Below are 19,636 nucleotides of genomic sequence, written 5' to 3'. Positions count from 1 at the left end.
TTGTCTGGACATGTCAGACTGCTCTGGTCTTACGGGAATATAAATAAACAGTTTAGAACCAAAAAGGCAACTTATCTGTTGATAAAAAGACTTAAATTGGTATTCAGTAAGAGAAGAAAGAGTATGTGTCACCAGTCTGAACTCTTGATAGTGAATGTATATGCAATGTTTATTAAAAAAGTTCATCCATCCATCCATACGAACATTTTCATCTGTTTATCCAGAGTCAAGTTAGGGGCAGTAACCTAAGCAGAGAGGCCCAGCCTTTCCTCTCTCCAGCCACTTGGGTCAACTCTTCCGGGGGAATCCCAAACCTTTCCTTGGCCAGCCAAGAAATGTCCCTCCAGCATGTCCTTTAGGTCTCCTCCCAGTTGGACGTGTCTAGAAAACCTCACCAGGGAGGCATCCAGGAGACATCCTAACCAGATGCCTGAACCACCTCAACTGGCTCCTCTCGATATGGAGGAGCAGTGGGTCTATTCCAAGCCCATTCCGGATAACTGACCTTTTCACCCTATTTCTGGGAAAGCCCAGCCACACTGCGGAAAAAACTTAATTCGGCCGCTTTTATTTGCGATCTCGTTCTTTTAGTCACTACACAAAGCTCATGACCATAGGTGAGGGTAGGAATGTATCAAATAATAAATCTAGAGCTCTTTTCACCACGACAGATCGGTACAACACCCACATCACTGCAGACGTAGCACCAATCTTCCTATCGATCTCATTCTCCATCTTTCCCTCACTCGTGAACAAGACAACTCCTCCACTTGAGGCAGGACCTCGTCCCTTAGAAGGCATTCTACCCTTTTCCAATTCAAGAAGAAGTTTGAACCAAATCCCAACAGATCTAAATCAAAGCATGAGTCTGGTGTAGTTATTATACATTAAACATATAGTAATTACAGCCAGTGCTGCTGTGTTAACCACAGTTAGAGGTGGTATCTGTAATGCTGCTCTAATAGTGGAGTCAGTTTGCCTCATTTGCAGCCCATAAGCTTACGTTACAGGTTGCTGTTGTTAATTTCATGATATCACACAAACTGGGTGTGTTGGTTGTTTATTAGTCACGAAGCTTTTAGCACAGCAATGTAGTACTCTGAATCTATTGATCCGTGGAACATGGATCAGCTGATGCATTTGATGAAATGAAGAACTAATTTTATGCATTGAACCCAATCAAGCTAAGCTATTAGGAAAATGCTGATGCACATGAATGTATGTTGTGAATATAGCAACATTCCTCAAGTGTTTTAGTGTATTTTACCCTTTTATTATCTCTCCTTTTGTCTGTGTGTGTTCTAATTTAGGCCTGGGGCTTGCTCCTGTGGTTACTGATTCTCCACACCTGTGACTTGTCAGCCTCTGCCAGTTTGACAGTCACTCAACATGTTTTTGCCAGGCCTCATTGGAGAGACAACTTTGTTTGTAATTCTCACTTTGTTCTCAGACCTACCGCAATCCTTGGAACTCACCAGCCTGCCCAGGGTCCACCATGGAGTCCTTATCAAGGTTCATCTTCCAATACTCACCTGTATACTCTGCTATGACACACGGAGAATACAAACTCTACTTACCTGTCAGAACAGTTCCTGCTTCAACAAAAGCAAAGATATTCTAATTTCAACTTTCTTATCTACCAAGGACTCCATTTAGCATCCTGTTCATTTTAATTTTCTTCTTGACAGCAAAATAATTTTTTATACCCAGGAATTCAATCTTAAGAGTTTATTCAAATAATTGATCTCAAAAAATGTTTTGGGATTGTTTGAAAAACCTTTTTAAATAGCTCTTGTGTATAAAGTGTATTTGGTAATTAAGGAAACATTCCCTTTATTGACAGAACATTGAATAAATATTTACTTTTTATTTGTTATTTCTTGAAATGTAAAAATAAATGTAGACATTAGCTGACTTATTCAAACTTAGAGACAAAACAAAATAAAAGCATTTAAATTAGCTAATTTTCATTCAAATGAACAAATGATGTAGAAACCAATTAATGTACTTTGATTTTAAATGTCTAAAGCATCAACTGTAATCTGATCCTCAGGCCTACGGAGTATCTTTCATCCACTGAGAAGCCACAAGCCTGTCTTCTGCAGAACAAATGGCTTGTACTGATAACGTCCTTAAACAGAAACATTCATCTAAAAATGGTCTAATGGAGATTCTCTGTGTTTTGATAACTGTGGCAGAACTAGAGCATCATTCACATCGAGTGCTGTAATTTCCCTCCCTGGTATTCTCTCTGTCATTACTGGAGCCCCACTCGCCTGCTGTGATGTATTTCTGCAGTGAGAGGCAGCTCCTCTGTGAGCTCAGATCTGTATTCCTGACTGCTCTTTTCACTTAATATTCACCAAACATTTTGAATATACCATGAGACTTGTGCTGCAGCCTGAGTGCTCTAATTGCAGAGATATAATGTTTCTCTCAAGATTTATGAGCTATTAATCTGTTCATGCGGAATGATTCATGAGTCTCAGAGTTGGGAGACATATGATTAGAGTTAATCATTTGTCATGGCTGCCGGAGACATAAGGCTTTAAGCCACAGATATTTCATCCAAACTGCTCTGATGTTGGGTCCCATGCACAACATTCTCATTTTTGCTTCATGGAGTGGTAAGCAATGAGAAACTGACATCTGTAAATGTGCTTGGTCATTGTGCAACTTTACATGCTACTTTGCCTTTAATGTATTTAATGAAGCCGTAACAGTTTGTCCAAATGAAGCCTTTAGCACAAATAAAGCCATGATCCCACAGAGAACAACTGCAGTCTCTGGAAAATATATGCAATTATACACTTAGAAATTTCATGAAATTATAGACCACATGGACGAATGTATGGAAGCTAGCTCATGCAGTTAATGCAACAAACAGGAGTGATGACAATGACCCAGTTAAAACACTCAACCCATGTGATTAGGAACAACTTTGATTTGTATACATATTATGCTGCTGATTCATGTTTCAGGAACTCTGTGTATTTAGCCAAGCAGGCAAAGGCACTATGCCATTTGAAGTTAATAAGAAGCCACATTTCATGCAAAAAGAACAAAGCACATATAGCATGAAACATGTTCATGATTCAAAGTTTATCATCTTGAGCAATTCATGAAAGTTTTTACTAATTATAAATTAGTAAAAACTAACTATATATGCCAAAACTAATTATATATGCCAAAGAGTTTTATAAAATGCTTGGAACAGGCTGCACAAATCATCAGAGAGACTAACCAAACCTGACATTTCACGACTGACCCAGAATACAATACTTAGAATTGCAAGAATCCTTTTGTTCAGGGAAAACCGATTATTATCTATTTTTATTCTCCAAAAACTTTTAAACTCAAATCCACCATTAATCATATACACATGGGTCCTTGGCTGACCTAGTGTGACGTCCAGCACAAATACTCAACTCACTTCACTTATGAAGATGAAAACAAACAACAACAACAAAAAAAGTCACAAACCGTAAAGCTGTAAAATTTGATGACTAATTTCAGCTGTTGTGTGCCTGAAAGGATTTATAACTTAAATTCTGTCTCTGCATAGTTAGAGACTTGATGACGCTATAGCTGAGAAGGGGAAGTTGCCTTTATTCTTCATAAATCTTCACATATGAGATTCATGGTGGTTCTGTTGAATCTCTTGGAACATTGTTGGTTAATTGTATAGGTTTTTCACACAACCCAACAATTTATTTTGTATCTATGCCTCTAATTCTCTTCTAAACATTTGGTATAGTAAGAACATTCTCATAAAGTATATTACAATTAGTTATCTTGACATTGGAAACTGCTCCTGCAAACTACCTTTCAAACTGTTTTTATTTTAATGTCAATGAAAGGGTCTTGCAACACTTCTCATTACATTGGCTCCCTGTAGGTTTTTGGGCTAAAATTCTCTGCTATGTCTTCCGGTCTCTTTATGGTGGTGCCTTACCATACTTGGCAGCGCTAATAAAAAAAGCACACCCCATCACGAACTCTACGCTTGGCTAACGGGGAGCAACAGATTGTCCCACAGACTTGGTATAGGTCTAGAGGTAATCAGGCTTTCTTGGTCTTTGCTCCTTCTCTCTGGAATGAGCTTCCACTTGATATTAAACTGTCACCATCGCTGCAGGTCTTCAAGAGTCGTTTGAAGACTCATTTTTATTGTTTGGCTTTTATTCAATTCAATTCAAGTTTATTGATATAGCGCCAAATCACGACAAGAGTCGTCTCAAGGCACTTCACACAGTAAACATTCCAATACAGTTCAGTTCATTAAGCCAATTAGTAAAATGTTTCCTATGTAAGGAATTTGAGTCACTAACTAGTGTCAGTGTTTTCACAGCAATCCTCATACTAAGCAAGCATTTTATGTGACTTGGTTTTATGCTGTTATGCCAATTTTACATTTTGTAAGTTACTTTAATGTCTGTATGTTACTTTTATCTCCTTTTGTATTGCTCTCTTTTTGTGTGTGTGTATGTATGTTATGTTCAGTGCCTTGGGCTCCCGCAAATGCAGTGGAAGGCGCTATATAAATAAAGATTGATTGATTGATCTTAGACTAAATCATTAGCCAAACACTAACCCCTGAACCCAATTGTGTGGACACAAAGACATTGCATTTAACCCTCTCAGGCTCAAAATAAGTTTTCATAAAAGGAAGAACAACTAAGTCCTTCAGAAATACTTCTGAGTTAAAAATGCTCATGAAATACGTATGTGGAGTAACCAGGCAGGTAGGTTTTAACGTTGCAAATCTGCAACGCCTGCTTCCAGAGGGTTAAGACAACTTTGACAAGCTGACAATAAGTAAGACACATAGTTCTGTTTTCCAAGGAATGGTTGGCAACCCTAATCTGAGCATTACAATCAGCAAGAACGGTGCGTTCTATCACACCCTGGTGTTCCAGAAACTGCTGATTTACTGTGGTGTTTGCACACGATTATCCCTGAGGCCTAAAAGGATTTTTTGGAAAAACAAACATGTATTGAATGGAAGTTTCGGGAGCCAGAATGTTTTGTTGGTGCCAGTGTGCAGAAGAAAATAGGCATGATTGGTTCCATGCTGGTAGACCACCAAGAGTAACTAGCTACATTGGCTGTATGAAATGCAGCAGATACTTGCACAGCATATATAATGTCAATGTAGATACCCTTTAGAAGCAGAGGATCACACACACTTTTCTGCTACTTTTTAAATAAGAAATGACCTTCTGATGTGTTCAGGCTTATCAAAATTGGGAAGTGGCGAATCCCAGAAAGATACTGCAAGGTTTTGTGAGTTGATGCATTTAAAGCTACAATGGCAAATCTGGAAAACAAATGAACTTAAAACATTTTTTCATGCCTCTTGACAACATTCTAACATAGTATAGCTATGAATATATTGTGTAAAAAATAAAATGAATTGGTTATCTTGTATTTGTCTTAAAACCTCTGCCAATATGTGTTTTCAAACTGAAAGCAGCCATTAGACCATCAGGCTGTGAGTTTCGCCAAACCACAGCACTTCCCTGCATCCTCCATTCATTACACACGTGTATTTAGCAACAGAACACCACTGGTGTGAGAGTTACGCGGCTCGATAATATCAGAGAAGGAGAAACAGCCAGCTGCTACCACTTCATCTTTAGGGCAAACTACCAGTCACGGACAGCAAGAGACCTTTGGACGTAGAAAACAATGACTGGTGTTTAATGCTGGTGTTTAATTTGTTAGCCTCAAGGGCAAAATGCCGATTATCACTTGTAAGTCGCTTTGGACAAAAGCGTCTGCTAAATACATAAACATAAACATAATGCTATCTCGTTTCCTCCGGTATTGCGGGTCTCTGGTTCTGAGTCTCCAGTTCCGGCAGAAGCCTCTCAGGTGTAGCGGAATATAGTTGATATATTCTTTACACTTTTATTATGTCCAGAGATTAATCTATGAACTGGGCCCTTATAATCAGAAGAGGTTGTTTTTACTTCAGGGAGTTTTATTCAAACACTTTGTATTGACTTAGAGACAAGAAACGAGAGAGTTGGGATCGTTTAAGAATCTTTAATTTCTATAATTATAAATTCAAACAATCACCAGGACTAACTCTATATGATGGATGCATATGGATTTGAATGTTGAAGTGTTGGTGTGTGTGTGTGTGTGTCAGTTCAGAATCTCGAGCTGATGCAGGCGAGTCTGAGTCTAAGGTGTTTTGACTACGCACCACGAGGACTTCAGGAGGAAGTAACATGAAACGCCATCTGTGTCGGTCTACGTACCATTTTGGAGCCTCCCGGGTCAGATCAGGAATGTCAGGTCCTTGGACCTTCCTTGGTACTGGAACTGATGAAACAGCGTCTGCAGCACGACAAAACCCGTCTGCAGATCGGCTCCCAGTAGCAGCGACAGATGTCAGCGCGTTCAGCTTTTATTTTGAAGGAACCGTCGTCTTGTTGTTAAAACGACAGAATTTTCCAGCTTGGCAGTTCTCAGCTTAAAAGTAGAAAATGCAGCTGGCCAGCCTGCACTTCACTTAGCGATGATGGTTTTGAGAGCTGGTTGGAGCTACGTTGAAACTCCGTTGGAACTGGATGGAACCGAGATGGAACTGAAGTTAAAATGGTGTTGCTCTGTTTTATTAACTTAGTTGTTCATAATTCTTAGCCATTCGGAGTGGATGGATTAAATAAACTCAACAGAACTCTGCCCCGCAACAGACCGGAGGTTCTGATTGGAATGAGCGAACAATGTGTCATGATGTTTTTATGTGGATCAGTACGTCTGGCATAGTTAGTCCTGTTATTCAATAAACACATAAATCATGACATTTTGATTTCACAGATCGTTCACCTGATTATTATTGATCAACAGTTGTTTTGATTAACTTTATTAGAATAATTAATGAAAAGCGTTCTTCGTCCTACTTCTGTCTTCTTTCCTGGAATGTAAACCAAAAGCAAGCACACGACCTTGGCAATTTGTTCACCCTGTTACTGTGGAAAAGGGCAGCTGTTAAGGGCAGAAAATAGCATGTTCATAACGCTACACACACCCCCTTTTCAAGGTCAATGTGGTCCAGCAAGAGACCACTTGGTCGCTGAGCAAACCAAAGTTATGAAGAATCTTGACAACCGAGCAGGATGCGATCCCCCTGGAACAGCCAACTGTGGTGAGGTACGAACCCCACGCCTGAAGAACAGTCTCGTATACTCCTCGGGAAGCACACAAGGCAGCAGATTATTATATATTCCCCGTGGAAGATATAATTGAAGCAACAGCAACTTTATATATCCACGGGCAATAATGTTAAGCAGGAGCAAATATTGTACGTATCCATGAGCAGGCAAGCATTCCAAATTAGTCCAAATAGTAAATTGACCTTTGTAACATCACTTATCGTAATCCAGAACAAGGGAAGAGCAGTAGACAGTAATCCCAACGAGTGAGGTGTCCCAGCAGCCATGCCGGAACCACGGACGTCCAGGTCCAACGAGCCGGAGAACCACCCAGGAGTAGTCGATTCAGATGACGAGTCACGGGTCCACCCCCAGGAAGCAGGATCCTCATGAGCTCAGCAGAGGAGAGAGAGAGAGCACAGTGCAGGCACTTCAATGTAGACACGACAATATTGCGTTTCATGTCCTCAAACAAATAAAAACCTAACTTTATGAGTACCTGATGTACTATGTGTAAGTTTTATGTGAATACCCTTTAAGTGAAGAAATGGATGCAGCCCTCTCTGTGTGAGATGCAAAAAGGATGATGCGAAAAGCAGAAAATGAAAGAACCCTGTCTGGTATCAGTGAATCCTCACATGAAATACACGTTGACTGGATAGAGGCAAAATTGGTTATAGCCCTGTAAGGTAAATCAATGTAGAAAATCATAAAGTTCACTTTTCAATCATCTTGTCAAAGATACTATAAAAACAGAAATGTAAATCAGTACTAAAATGTAAATCAGTGGAGTTAGTAATCACTTTCATGTTAATGTACCCATAAGGAATTAGGATTAGTAAAGATAAAAAAAAAAAAAAACTTTGGAGAACAGTACTATGTGGCCTAACCCACTCACTGTTACCTGGCCTTTTACCTGACTCCAGGAGCCCACAGCATGTCCGTCTCAACACGCTCCAAGTCTGCACGTGACGTATAACATGAAAGACAACCATGCACACTCACAAACAAACAAATTTGTGTAACCTGAGACAGAAATCGTGGATCAACAAGTCTGGCAACCGGGATCCTCCACCTTCTACGTCTCGACTGACGGATGAGGAGAGGAACCGACCGGCCCCGGCTCAGTCGCCTGGGCAGCCGGTGCTTCACGACGCGGTGCCAAGGTCCGAGCCAGGCGTCCTTTAACATCACCGATCGATGTCTCCAGAAGTTTCAATACAGCAAAGAAACGACGGTTTTGGAGAAAGAACATAGCCCAGATTAAACAGATGTTTATGCCTATAATGAATATCACCACCGAGTCAGCGGAGGACCAGGAGTAAGACACTGGTCAAAACTGAAGGTCGGGATCCGACGACAGCTCACGCTGCACTCTGTTCACCACGCCCACGCGAACCACGGTCGGACCGTTGAACGTAACCCGATCCACCGTCGCTGGGGAGAGAGCAAAAGAGATGTTATCATAGAAAGGAGAGGACTCCACTTCAGAACTATGTTCACCAGGATCCAAGTAATATAGAGAGACCTCACCTACGTGGACCATAGCACCACGTGGAACCGTTACCCATAAGGTCTCAGATGGTAGCTCCACTTTTGTAGACACAGAACCCTCAAAGCAAACTTCAGCTTCTCTAGCAGGGGTATTAAGTAACCAACGATCGCCAATGATAACAGCTTTACTGCTCATCACATGTGAACATGGATACACCGTCATAGGACATCTAGACTTATCCGACAACTCATCAATGCCACACACGACAAAGGCTTCGCTATGTAGAAAAGGTGTGCCTGGACACATAAAGTGCAGACCACGGTTGAGAGAACACGCGCTCAAGTCCGGTACCAACCTGACATGCGGCGCGCGGTCCTGATACGCAATGACCGGAGGCGTATGTAACTTGACATGAGAGTCGCGAACCCAGTTACCCACATTCACCACATCTTTCAACCTATATATGTTCTGTGGAGAAACCACAGGTAAGTTGATGAGGAAGGCTAGCTCTCCCGCCTCTGGAGCGACGAATAACGGAATAGCACTGCCCAACGAGAAACCTAGATGAACCTGTAGTGTAATCGGGGCCTCCGAGATCACCCTAGCAATCGCAGCCCGGACCATGTCTTGGGACACGAGGTACGGAGGGATCCTCCCCATGAGGAGGTCGATTGAGGCGCTCACGTCCCGACCATAGTCGGCCAGGCAAGCAGTCAGCATCTGCGTATGACCATAATCAATCTCCACAAAGGAACGCAACTCATTCACAGCGGATGTTGTTTTACGCAAAATGTTACTGTGAGTGTTCAGCACCACCATAGTTTGTTTCTCTGACACGCCCAGCTGTATCAGGGCACGTCGCTGCTGCAGGACCTGCCCACGCAGTTTTGGGTATTCCATGCTAAGCTCATCAACATGTCGACGAACTGCGTGAATCTCAATCGAGTTGACTGCGGAGAACGCGAGATTTAAGAGATTGCCAATTATATTTCCAATTGAGAAAAGTCCGTCCAGGAAACACTTTGGTCTTTTCCTGGTACCGGAAAGTTCACTGTTAGAAACTGTGAATTTAAGTGCCTGTTTAAGGATGTGACCGACATCGGCGATTGCATGCTGTGTCATAGTACGAGTCCAGTGTTCACCCGTTTCCGACAGGTTGCCGAAGGCTGTCTTCATCTTATCAGTGCATGCCATAGCGGGGTCGAATTTTACAAAGACCTTTTGTGAAAACAAACGATAGTCAGTCATCAGCAGACCTGGGCGGTCTCGGAGTGTGATCCCCGAAGAGGGCCCAGGTTCGTACAGACGCGTCAGAGGTGGCCGATGATCAGTACCAACCGCAGTTGACAGCAGGCCGAAACACGTGACTAACAGAACGTATCTTACCAGAGCCGGGAATGGAAACCAGGGGCGTTTTAGTTTGTAGATTTGCGTGGTCATGCGAGGGTTTGGTGGAGGTGGAGGCTCCGCAGGGCCTACGGTCGACGAGCAGGTGGAATCGGAGATGTCGGTGTCAGCCAGCGCCGGTAGAGGACACCAGACCCCCACGCCCTCGGTAGGCAAATCACCAGCCTCCGGGCCAAAGGTCACCAGCGCCTGCTGGAGCGCAACGCCGTCACCGACGTCCTCCACCTGTCTTCCGGTGTCGGGGTCGTCCCCCCCAAGGCTCTGGGCGTCAATGTGAGTATTAGCCCCACCCTCAGCTCCCCCTTCCGTAGGTGGATTCCCCACCGCAGGGCTTGCCGGCGCGGGCGCTTTCGCATCGCAACCACTAACCCCCCCCTTGGGTAGACGTGTCCCTCAACTCCGTGTGGAAAGGTTTCACAGAGACCACGCAAATACCCTGGATGTCACAGACATCCCTGGTAATGGACCGATCGACCGGGTCGACGACTCTGTTTACCTCGTCACCGTCTGAACCCGCAACGAGGCGCCCAAGGGCCTCTAAGGGTCTCGGATGAGTCAAAGCAGTTCAGAGCGTCCAATCATGCAACGCAATTCCGGCACCAAGGCGCGCCAACAGGTCACTCCCCAGCACGAGAGGAAACGAGTCAACGGTAGTCACCAACACTGGGTGGCGCACGGACATGACTCCTAGTGTGAGGTCGACGAACGCTAAACCCTTGAGGGGTGTCTGGTTGTCACTGTACGATGGAATCTGCGTCGTGCAGGGCGTGAGTGTGAAGTTGTGACCCAGCGACTCCGCAGCCATGTGGACCTGTTCCCAGACAGAGCCGGACATGACTGTATGAGCTGACCCAGTGTCTATGAGAGCCTCATAGTCCAGCATCCCCGCCAGGGTCACCAGAGCGTGAGGTTTTCTCGTGGGACCACATCGGGTGATACTGGCGAGGACTATGTGTGGGAATCTGTTCGACTCATCAGATCGGGGTTTCGAGTTGTTAGGTCGGGTTTTCGGTTTGCTTGGCCGGGTTATCGGTTCTGCGCGTGCCACCGTACAAGCGTCGATAGAAGCAATCACCGCAGGTGTCACCAATGCCTCAGGTGCCGGCGGACGTACCACCGTGACGGGCTTCGCCTCTGCCACGCTGGTCTCAGCCACCGAGCCCAAGTGAGGTTGCGGAGTCCCTACCGCCGTCATGCAAATGATCCGCTCCTGTGTCGTCGAGTCACTCCTCAGTACCCGAAGTAGCTCCGTCATCACCCAAAGCTCTTCTGGGGTCGCTGCCCCAGACGGAGGTTCTCGCCCCCTGGCGGGGCTGTAGCTCCCGCGAGACGCACGCGGGGACCCCGTCCTCGAAGGAGTGCGTCTCCCGCCAGGGCGAGGCGACTCTTTCCTGTAGGGCCCCGGAGAACCCCCCTTTTCACAGAAAGATACACGACGTTCAACGCGTGCCGGTCGTGGTGACTTAGGGGCCTCTCCACGAGCAGGCGGAGGGGTCCGGGGTCTTTCCGGGTCCCGTCGCTTGTTGGCTGCGGTGAATGTCTGCTGTTGTCTGTCAGCAGTCTGCTGTTTCCCCTTTTTCTTAGGTCCAGCTCTAAGCTCTTTAGGCTTACAATCCTTGTATGCAGCACGACAAAACCCGTCTGCGGATCGGCTCCCGGTAGCAGCGGCAGATGTCAGCGCGTTCAGCTTTTATTTTGAAGGAACCATCGTCTTGTTGTTAAAACGACAGAATTTTCCAGCTTGACAGTTCTCAGCTTAAAAGTAGAAAATGCAGCTGGCCAGCCTGCACTTCACTTAGCGATGATGGTTTTGAGAGCTGGTTGGAGCTACTTTGAAACTCCGTTGGAACTGGATGGAACTGAGATGGAACTGAAGTTAAAATGGCGTTGCTCTGTTTTATTAACTTAGTTGTTTATAATTCTTAGCCAATCGGAGTGGATAGATTAAATAAACTCTACAGAACTCTGCCCCGCAACAGACCGGAGGTTCTGATTGGAATGAGCGAACAATGTGTCATGATGTTTTTATGTGGATCAGTACGTCTGGCATAGCTAGTCCTGTTATTCAATAAACACATAAATCATGACATTTTGATTTCACAGATCGTTCACCTGATTATTATTGATCAACATTGTTTTGATTAACTTTATTAGAAATAAAGTTCTTTGATTAATTAATGAAAAGCATTCTTCGTCCTTCTTCTGTCTTCTTTCCTGGAATGTAAACCAAAAGCAAGCACACGACCTTGGTAATTCGTGCACCCTGTTACTGTGGAAAAGGGCAGCTGTTAAGGGCAGAAAATAGCATGTTCATAACGCTACACAGGGAAGATACCTGAGGGGAGGGGGGATTTTTTCGTGACCATGTTTGTGTTCAAAACCTAGATTGTTCTGTAAATTCGCTAAAGCAGCGTTAATGGACATGATCTAATTTAGGAAATACATTATGAAAGTATTCATCTTATCTACCTTCAGTAAAAAAAAAAAAAAAAAAAAATTGTTTGCTTTTCATGTAAAACTGTTTTGCAGACATGTCCAAAGTGTGAGCTGGGGGCCATTTCTGGCCCTTGGAGGGATGTTGTTTGGCCCTGTTATGGCCAGGCTTATGGAATTGAAACATAAGGGGTGGGTCTAGACACATGGAGTGAGTCAAAGAGTTTATTCATTAAAATTAGCCTACAAATGGCCTCTCCAAATGCCACATGGGAGCTCTCAAAGGGGCTCCCTTTCATTTGCATCAATTGCTCCACTAAGAGGATGATGTGCAACAGTTTTGAAAGTTTTAAAGTTAAGGAACTGTTTTTCACTTTTGGGGGTGGTGTGTGTGTGTGTGTGTGTGTGTGTGTGGGGGGGGGGGGGGTGGACACAGTTGCATATCTAAAATGATTAAGTTAGTTTTTTTCAGTAGGTTGTTGATGTACAGTTATAACTTGCAACAGTTTATGTTCAGATTTAACTAATATAACCACTATACCTTTTTTGGACCAATTTAATGTGTTCACATGGGGAAACAAAATCACAATAAAGTAATTATTCTGTTTTTTTTATATAGAAAATAAAATTCTTGGCCTGCACGTACTAGTAACTTGACAATGTTGGCCCTTGTCTTGACACAAGGGCCAACATTGTTTGGACACCACTGCTGTATGGTATATTTTCTTGACAGTTTGAGCTTGTTATTTTTATGAGATCTGGTTTAAAATTTAGGCCTATAGTTGATCATATTTATGCTTACACTCAAACTCACAAACATTATGCTGAGGCCATTTCAGTCCCTGAGGTCCCTACAAACCCTTGTAAAGATTTTAAAGTTATGTTATGTCAAAACAAATGTAGCAAAAATATTGTTTCATGATGCAAATATAAAGCAAAACCTCTTTGAAATAATTTTTATGTTTCCATGCAAATAATAAAAGCACTAGTCACAGAAAACAATCAGATCCAAATTATGCTGGCAACAAGTCAAGATGCCAACGTGTTCAATACATTCACTCAAATCTCCTAACACTAATCAATGCTTTGCTTCTTTGTCTTTAAAACAGTACAATGATGCAGTCTGGAAAAATGGCATGAAGTTGTTTTTGATTCAAAATGAGCTGGTGACAAAATACAACATAGTTGCAAAAAGAAAGAAAAAGGAATCATGTGACAATGATAAACTCAGGTTTTAGCCAATCATAGTCACCATAATTATCTTTTTTAATTATAACAAGAAATAAAAGAAAGTAAATTAAGATGTGAAGATTTCACTTTGTATTTCTGCCCTCTTGTTTTATTGAATGCATGACACTAGATCAATGTCCCACATCCTCTTTTAGTCCTATTGGAGAAGTGTCACAAGTCCTGCAGCCTCCTGTGCAGGACGAATCTGTCACTGGAAACTATGCATATGTTGTTTGGGGGAGTTTGCTGGAAAAAGATGGACAGTGCTAAATTTCTTAGGATGACAGGATCTTTTTTGCAGTAGGCCTGCTGCCACACTACTTATAATGCTGTCACTTTCTCTTGCTGTTCTATTTCATTTTAAAGCTTCCACCCCAGCATCCATCTTCAAACTCAGAGCCAGTGTAGGAAAGTTACCATCACTCTCCATTATCTACCAAACTGGATCAGATGTCTCCTTTTCAGGGGGGTGTTTTAAAATGACTTGGCTGACTGAGCTTTGATACAGTTTAAAGGAGCATGGGGCAGGATGAAGAAACGAAACTCATTAGCGACGCACTCGGCGCTGTGAGTAACTGCAGCCCGGCATGAGAGCGCGCACAAACTCTTCACTAGAAAAAAAATAAGTTACAGTGATGTACGGCCAGAGCGCGGCTCGAACAAGGCACCGTGTCGAGCGATGAAGTAAGTAACATTGTTACTATAGTCTAATATTTGTATAATTCCATGGCAACATTAGCATTTTAATTTAGCCATGACACTCGTGATGTAAAGCAAGCGCTCCTTCCTATGAAATATTCATAAGCCAGTTTTGTGACTGGCGAGCAAGACAGTAACATGATGCTACTTTATCAGCATAAGGCTTTGTGGCTGCAGGTGATTTCTGATGTTTTTAGACCAGTTACAGTTATTATTTTGCACTAAGCTTACTAACAAGCTAATGTTATTGTTTATACATCATGTAAGAACATCCAATTTCAAGTCACTGTCATCATTTGTGAAACCAATTTCATTACAGGACAGGCATCACAACAATCTAAATAAGAACATAACTATCAATGTTTAGTTCAAAAATGCATCAAAATGAAATCATAATATCAACAAGACCTACAGGGTAATACAGTCATTTTTTTTCCATTACTGTCATTGATTTTCAGGAATTCACATTGGAAGGAGTGATGGAAGACAGTTCAGATGGAGTGTGCCCGAGCCTGCCACAGACTTTGATTTGTCGTGGGAAAGTTTGAGACCAGGGGCTAAAGGAAAGGGGAGAGGAAAAGGTCGCTCCGAGGGTCGGGGAAGGACACGCTCAAGGGGTGAGGGCAGCAGGTTGAGGTCCAGAGCTCCTTCAAGAGGACCAGGGCACCGGGGTAGGCAGCGAACAGCTTTCAGAGAAGAGGACCGAGACTGGCTTGCACAGCTGAGAGCTGCCAGTATAGCTGAGATGCAGGCTGGTTGTAGCCATTTGTGTAAAAAAATAAAATAAAATAATAGATGCCAAAAACAAAAACATCACTCACTGGAGATATGAATCTAGTCATGTAAACATATGCTCTTTAATTTCTAGACAGCTTTACAACACCTGAGCCAGGAGGAGAGAGATTATATTCTCGAGAGAGTGGTGACCCGTCTTCCAGGGGTGATGCTGGAAATCCTGGAGTTTCGGCAAGAGACGCCAGGACACCATCTTCCTGACTGAGGGCACCCTAACCCAAAAATCCAAACCGTTTATCTACAACTACAGTAGTTCCAAAACAGCACAATACCTCAAAATAACTTTCACCCAAAAATAAACAAACAGTTAGTGCAATTTATTTATTTTTATTTATGTACAAAAAAGTTCTGTTATTTGCATTTGTACATAGTATTTTTTCTTAATTTCTAATAAATCTGTGTGCATGAAAGAAGTAATTCCTGTCTTTTGATGCTTCACGTAGCTGGGGCCTTTATGGAGAGAGAACAGCAGCATTAGATCATACATAGATTACATGAGAATGCAGTTCTGGAAACTCTCCAGTTCTGAAGTTGACCTGTAAAAAAAACAAAAGCTACAACTTTATAGATTATTAGGAATCACACTTTTGATTGCCTTTTCACCCACAATTGTCATTTCTACATGTAAATTGTCAGCTTTGATATTGACACTTTAGCTTTTTTGCTTATGAAAATGTTATTAATATACCTAAAGGTCAGATTGGTGACATCCTTCAACAAGCGTCTGTTGAACATGATTCGTTGAAGAGCCTCGTGTGGTGGAGATCATGGTACCATGAGCTCTTTATCACTGGTCGTTGCATCAAGTGGTCCATGGTCACATTTGCCACGGGTCCATTCATGCTTCCCTGTGACATGGTGAAGCACACCCACCCACATGTCCTAACAGAAAAAATAAGTTTTATTTGAAAACTTTACATGTGACAGAAGCGCTCACCAACAGAAACACGAGGGCTGGCACTATTATGAAAAGAAAGGTAATTATGTCAATGTGCATTGTTGTCTTGTTGTCCAAAAGATGTCACAATACTTACATTAAACATATCACGATGTTGTGCTTTCTGGCAAATGTACCAAAATTGGTTGAAGATGTCATTCAGCCACACAAGTAGGATGGAAATTCCCTTTAGGATCCCAGCCTGTGAACAAGGATAAAACAACAATTCCATCTTTTAGTTCTTTTTAAAACATAAAAGGGTTTTATTTACCTGCAACGTTTTGTTTGCGGCTGCAAACTTCGCCAGCCTGACAAAGTTTTCATAACAGTTCTATTCTGTTATGAAAACAATAAATAAAAGTAGAATTAATATATTGTTTTAAGACTTTGGAGTTTAAAAAAAGAGTGTAGATAAGAATAGGGCTGGGCAATATGGCCTCAAATCTATATTGCGATATAATCTGAAGCATGTGCAGTAACGATATATATTGCAATATATTTTTTCATCTGTTTATAGATGTCAAATTGACATGCTTTTAGATATCCTCATGTGGCAAATATATGCCACTTGAGGCATATAGGCCTCCTCCTCCGCCCACTCCATGCTTGCAGTCACCGCCATTCTGTTGTCCCATTGTCAGCAGGGTGCACATCTTAGTGACTTCATGTGTTATCACAATATCGCCGTATTGCGATATAGCCAAAAACTATCATTGCCCAATTTTATATCATTTCTACCTTATATCGTTTATATTGCCCACCCCTAGATAAGAAGACATTGAAATTCACACACTGTTGAGTAAGTTGTTTGCTTGGTCCTCATCAATTTGGACTGCATCCGTAGCTAGATCCATGGATTTGAAATTACAGACAACACAATAATATTTGTTGTACGTAAAGATAAATACTGGAACTTACCTGAAATGGTACTGATTCTAAAGAGATAAATGTGGAGCCTAATACATCTGTCATTAATTATTTCTGCAAATAACAACAATCTGCTGTGAATTGACACTTCACAACATAAATAAATATATATAATGACCTATATTTGCTTATCTATTGTGTTTTTATCTTTTTTGCACATAGTACAGCAGTCATTTCCTGCATATATGGCAAGACTTCTCATGAACAAATTTACCTTTCTTCAAAAGGATCCAAATCTAGGTCATCAGCTAAGGCCTCAACACCAGCCATTAGAAAATCTTCCCTGTAAAGATAATGTCAGAAGTGTTTGGTGGTGTGATGTTAGTTCTGAACCAAGTGTGGATATGCAAGGTGTAATTTAATGTATGAAATAGCATAGCACAAAAACGTGAATATTTGTTTTACAGAAAAGATACTAACCCCTCAGACACAGGTTCAGTTGGAGATAATCGATGCGACATTTTAGCTGCTCTTCTCTAACTGGGTGTCGAGGTTGCCTTCACATAACCTCCCTGAATTGCAGTTTCAGGAGCCTGCTTCTTCCGGTAGCTGGAAAACACATTTTTAAACAAAAATGTCAACAAATTGGTTGAGAATCTACACCTTCTGTTTACATAGATCAATAATGGCTAAGCTTCTTTACCTGTGGCACAACTAGTAATATGAAAATGCATGTCAGTTATAAAAAAAATTATTTATCATTTTCACAAACATATTTTATTCTGACCTACATTCAACTGGACAAATTTAGAAAAATAAACACAAACTTCTGAACAACTTTACTTTTAGTCAAACGTGTTGTTCTTATGTAGCACAGCAATAGCGCTAGGGAAATATAATCCGATGGGGTTCTGTTACACAAACCCCACGAATAACATTATCTACTAAAGTAACAGTCCTCTTAGAGGTTGGACTGTAGATCAAATATGACATAATTCTAAAGACTTATCTTTGGTTTGGAAAATGTCCGTTCTCTTCTACAAACTGAAGCGTGATCGCAGCTAACATGCTAACGCATGCTAGCTCTCTCCGGCTGAGCGGTGACGTTATATAATCAAATCAAGCTCTGTTTACTTTTCTCGTCAGAATAAACGGAGCACCCATTTATCTCCAAACACATGCGGCGTGTCGTCCACAAAACGTAGAAGTGATCCGGTTACTCCTTAGTTGCTTTTAGCTTTTTCAAACTGATCAGGAAGCCATATGCTAAACACCGTTAGCTTAGATAAGTTTCTTGTTCATCTGCACAAAGATTTGTTAGATTACCTAAATCAGCATTATCTAAATCCATAAGTTTTATTTTATTTTCTCAAATTGTGCAGATACAGCTCTGATATGTTTACCTACTCGTTACTGAAACCTACAGCAGTAATAAGGAGACCAACACTTACCTGGTCACTAGAAAATGCGCCATGTCCGCATCCTTTTTCAGGCCCAAATCCAGTTGAAGCAGCCTCCATTCTTCCAGAGCATAACCAATAGATATTCGGGTCCCTGACCGACTTTTATCATATTTTCTTTTTGACTCTCGAGATGCCGCTGATAAAACCTTCTTCTTTGTGCCACTTTAGTGGGCTTTGAGTTGCGCTTGGTCGTTTGCTAGTTGTAGAATCCATTTCCAGGGTTCTTCCTCTTCTGTTTGGGGTTTTAACGTGGCTAGTAGTGAAAGACGCGTTACCGCCACCTAGCTAGCTTCCAAATGTTTTTCCGGGTTTGAACCTTGTCGAGAACGCGCTTGAAGCGTCAATTAACGTCATATCCGTAAAACAGCGCGGGAAATTCGGATCAGGAATGTTTTGCATTTTGCAGCACAAAGCCTGATTAACAAAATGGAATGATAAACTGGTTTCATCATTCTTTTTAGTTTAAAATGCTCCATCACCCATAAGCTTCTCAAGAATGAACATGTACTTTTTGTTTTTGGACAATTCCTGCCCCATGCTCCTTTAAGTCTTTACACTTAAATTATTTCACGAAGATCTAGCATACAACTATGAACTTGTGCATTGGTCTTCCACCATCCTTTCACACTACAGCGACCATCATTTACTCAGTCCGTTGGCATCTTTTATTATTCCAACTAATTTTTTTTTACCTCTGAGGTTTATTCACAATGTAAGTTGAACAGTTTTGAACTCAGGATGATTAGAGGATCTGCCTCACAGACACATCTTCTATTTAAACCCACAGCCCTGTATGATTCTGGGATGACTTGGTTATTTTTTACCATTTAGGCAGTCAAAGAATACCAGAAAATGAAATATTTTCTTACATATGCATCCACGAGTGTACTTGCCAGAAAAAAGCTATTAAAATAATGAAACAAGTCACAGCACTAAGAAGGTTTGTTCTGACTTGCTGATTGCATGCTTGTAAACTCATCTGTGTTGAGGCAGCAGTTGAATTATGAAGCTAAAAAATGGAATTTGGGGAAAAATTTTATATATTCAGCATCTCATTAAAGCTGTAAATTCTCGTTCTGATACCAAAAGCCAGTGTTTAAAATGTATGTCCCTCACAAATGTGATCCCAGAGGAACAGGGATAC

At 41.9% G+C, this 19,636-nt stretch overlaps 1 long non-coding RNA gene across 2 annotated transcripts; it reads right to left on the bottom strand.

Moving 5' to 3' along the window:
• Nucleotides 1-15,781: 15,781 nt before the first annotated feature.
• On the bottom strand, nucleotides 15,782-19,188 carry LOC139063409 (uncharacterized). 2 transcript variants are annotated; one of them, XR_011516774.1, is made up of 5 exons: nucleotides 18,481-19,188; nucleotides 17,510-17,638; nucleotides 17,304-17,372; nucleotides 16,260-16,364; nucleotides 15,782-16,107 (listed from the first exon to the last, which is right to left on the bottom strand). It is a non-coding gene; the product is annotated as an uncharacterized lncRNA (long non-coding RNA). The 2 variants fall into 2 exon arrangements; XR_011516773.1 differs by lacking the exons at nucleotides 17,304-17,372; nucleotides 17,510-17,638; nucleotides 18,481-19,188 and adding an exon at nucleotides 16,952-17,269 and having other exon boundaries at nucleotides 15,795-16,107.
• Between the last annotated feature and the right edge of the window lie 448 nt (nucleotides 19,189-19,636).

Source organism: Nothobranchius furzeri, chromosome 15 (genome assembly GCF_043380555.1).
Source record: "Nothobranchius furzeri strain GRZ-AD chromosome 15, NfurGRZ-RIMD1, whole genome shotgun sequence".
Classification (NCBI taxonomy): domain Eukaryota; kingdom Metazoa; phylum Chordata; class Actinopteri; order Cyprinodontiformes; family Nothobranchiidae; genus Nothobranchius; species Nothobranchius furzeri.
The sequence above is the reverse complement of the archived record's forward strand: the minus strand, read 5'-3'. Positions and strand labels throughout refer to the sequence as shown.